At 45.0% G+C, this 3186-nt stretch overlaps 1 pseudogene; it reads left to right on the top strand.

The window, feature by feature from the left end:
- Positions 1–300: 300 nt before the first annotated feature.
- LOC126189917 (5S ribosomal RNA) lies at positions 301–418 on the top strand (annotated as a pseudogene).
- Positions 419–3186: the final 2768 nt, after the last annotated feature.

Raw genomic sequence — 3186 nt, 5'->3', positions numbered from 1 at the left:
CAGGTTCAAATTTCGTCGAATGGTTTTGAATGGTCCCTAGTGGTCCTACCATGTATACCACAGCAGAAATTGCGGTCGCACAGCAGTCCAAAGGTCTGTGTCACGTTCAGTGGGGTTGCAGCCTCATGATGTCCGCCTATAAGGATAGAATCGCCCTGACCGTGAAATGTGTGTGAATCAACATGCCAAGGGAAAGGTGATTTCACTTACGCCCGCTACGCCACCTCCTGAGGCGTCTTCGTTTCGATTTAGAGCGGCTGTGTGACTGAAGTGTTTTCCTGGGCCGCTTATAAGAAAACGGGCAACGGCCTTGCCGCAGTGGATACACCGGTTTCCGTCAGATCACCGAAGTTAAGCGCTGTCGGGCGTGGCCGGCACTTGGATGGGTGATCATCCGGGCCGCCATGCGCTGTTGCCATTTCTCGGGGTGCACTCAGCCTCGCGATGCCAATTGAGGAGCTACTCGACCGAATAGTAGCGGCTCCGGTCAAAGAAAACCATCATAACGACCGGGAGAGCGGTGTGCTGACCACACGCCCCTCCTATCCGCATCCTCGGCTGAGGATGACACGGCGGTCGGATGATCCCGATGGACCACTTGTAGCCTGAAGACTGAGTGCTTTTTATAAGAAAACCCTGTGAGTTCAACGCTGGGCGTCACAGTTCTGACATCCATCTCACAGACGACAAAAGAACTGGTGAAATGTTGGTAAGAGAGGAGGTCACGATTTCCCATCGTGTGAAACGTCAACAGTGTCTTTGCACAGAACGATAGTGATATCTGGTGCCGATGTGACTTCAGACGTCGCTTCTGAGCTCTGGCCTTCTCTTCCACATGTGTCAATACCTTGCTCGTTGAAGCGTCGTCGAACGTCACATGCGTCGCGCTTTTGCACCAGTACAGAGGAAGGCTGTAGGCCGCGAAGTGGGAGACAGTTACATGATTTCGAAAAATTTCTCCTTTAATTCAGCTGCTCTGGTATCAAATTATGTATCACCTTGAAAGTATTCTAGTTGCCACTTGGGATCAATGGCTGCCACTCACGTAACATTCCATAATCCTCTTTCCCAGTTTCGATTATTCGTTTGTAAATTGACATACCTTTTTCCACGTTAATACAAACTATTCCTCTGTTCACGATACTTCGCAGAATAGTAGTTAAATTAATAGTTTTTCATCGACAAACTTTTCCTGACACTGAAGCCGCACCCCGACTGTTACCCTCGGCCACTCGTCGACCTCTGAACTCCTTCTCCCTGTTTCCGCAATGTTATAGAGGACGCCCCGTCCCTGGTGTGAAACTGCACCTTCTGGAACCCTATAGAAGACCAACGATATAGTAGTCACTGGGAGTAGGTGTATGTGGTGGATTATTAGTAAGCGTATTGATAACGGTACCCTTACATCGACCGTATAGTTTTTAAGCTCTGTCATCTTTTTAAATGAAATATGTAGAATGAATGAGTGAGACATAAGAGAAATCAAACTACTAGAAGGATTTGTAATGTGGTGTACAGGAGACACTTTCATGTCAGAGTCAGATTGATCAAGTAATGAATGGTGACTGGTTAACAACGAAGCGACGAGGAATTATACGTAATAAAGAATACAGTGAACCGAAGAAAAAAATGGTTCAAATGGCTCTGAGCACTATGGGACTTAACTGCTGAGGTCATCAGTCCCCTAGAACTTAGAACTACCTAAACCTAACTAACCTAAGGACATCACACACATCCATGCCTGAGGGAGGATTCGAACCTGCGACCTTAGCGGTCGCGCGGCTCCAGACTGTAGCGCCTAGAACCGCTCGGCCACTCAAGCCGGCGTGAACCGAAGAGATGGAATGGTTCGGCATATATTGCGACATAAGTCTTTGCTGTAGTTGGATGGTTGGTAGATGGAAAAATCACTGTTATAAGACAGAATAAAAGGCTGTTAAGCTGCGTAGAAATGAGGAGGACAACTGGGAAATGACAGAAATCCATTCCGTCACAGAGACATCTACTATTTAGTCTTGAACCAGAACTATGTTGTAACTCAGGGTCCTCGTGCCAACCAACGATCTAACCCTCTTCATTTCCACCATACTGACTCCTACATATTACAAATAAAATATTTGTGTAATTTTACTTTCTTCAAAAATAATTGCGTTGAATTCTCTGATTAATTATCAAAATATGACTCTTAACAGTAATTATAGAGTTTTGCAACCCGAAGTTACCTCAATTATGAGGGGGTAATACATCCACAAAATTTACCAAAAAGGCTTGCGATATCTACCATAATTCGTGCTCATAAGAGCGAGGTTACAGATTTGCCTTTGTTAGTCAAAAATCCAGACATATGCAGACCCCTGCCAAGTAAACTGGTTTGTACGAAGCAAAATGAGTCGAAATGTAAGGTCATGAAAAAATTATTCGTTCCTGCCTTTTTCTCTTAAAGATTCTGATACCAAAGAATCGAGATACGGGCCATTTCGATGTCCCGAATTATCTCAAGCAATTATCCATTAGATATTATCTAACTTTCTGGATAGGTTCTTTTACTAAACGTGTTTGTGTAGCTGTCTGTAACTAGCACTATAGCTGAATTTTGCTCCAGTTCTTCATCTACGTAGTGCAGAATTTACCTATAGACGTTCTGATACGCCGACCCCCCACCATAAAAGGAGGTGAGGAGCGTTATTTTGTCAGTAGAGATGCAGTGACAGCAGAATGGGTTGGTTAGCAAAGTTCAGTGACTTAGAGTGTGCAACAGTCATTGCATATCGTTTGAAGAACAAATCGATCAAGTACATTTCAACGCTTCTAAATCTGTCCATGTCGACTGTTGGTGATGCAAGTGCAAAGTAGAAACACGTGGAACAACCACAGCTAAACCACTACCAGCAGACATAATGTCCCGACGGACAGGGAACGTCGAACATAGAGGAGGGTGGTTGTAAGAAACCGAATGAAAGCAGCGGATGGAACCGCTGAGTTTCAAGACAAAGAGCCCAGTCAGAAGAATGACTGCGTATGGGGAGCTAAGAAGACTGATGCACAATGGTGAGCAGTTCCTCATAACCCAGAATTTTTTATGGTCAGTGCTAAGCGACGCTAGAAATAGTGTAAAGCGCGACGCCTCTTAACGGTGGATGAGTGGAAAGAAATGATTTGGAGTGATCAATCGCGCTATACCCTGCA

Source organism: Schistocerca cancellata, chromosome 5 (genome assembly GCF_023864275.1).
Source record: "Schistocerca cancellata isolate TAMUIC-IGC-003103 chromosome 5, iqSchCanc2.1, whole genome shotgun sequence".
Classification (NCBI taxonomy): domain Eukaryota; kingdom Metazoa; phylum Arthropoda; class Insecta; order Orthoptera; family Acrididae; genus Schistocerca; species Schistocerca cancellata.
Note: the sequence above shows the minus strand (reverse complement) of the source record. Positions and strands in the feature narration are given on the sequence as shown.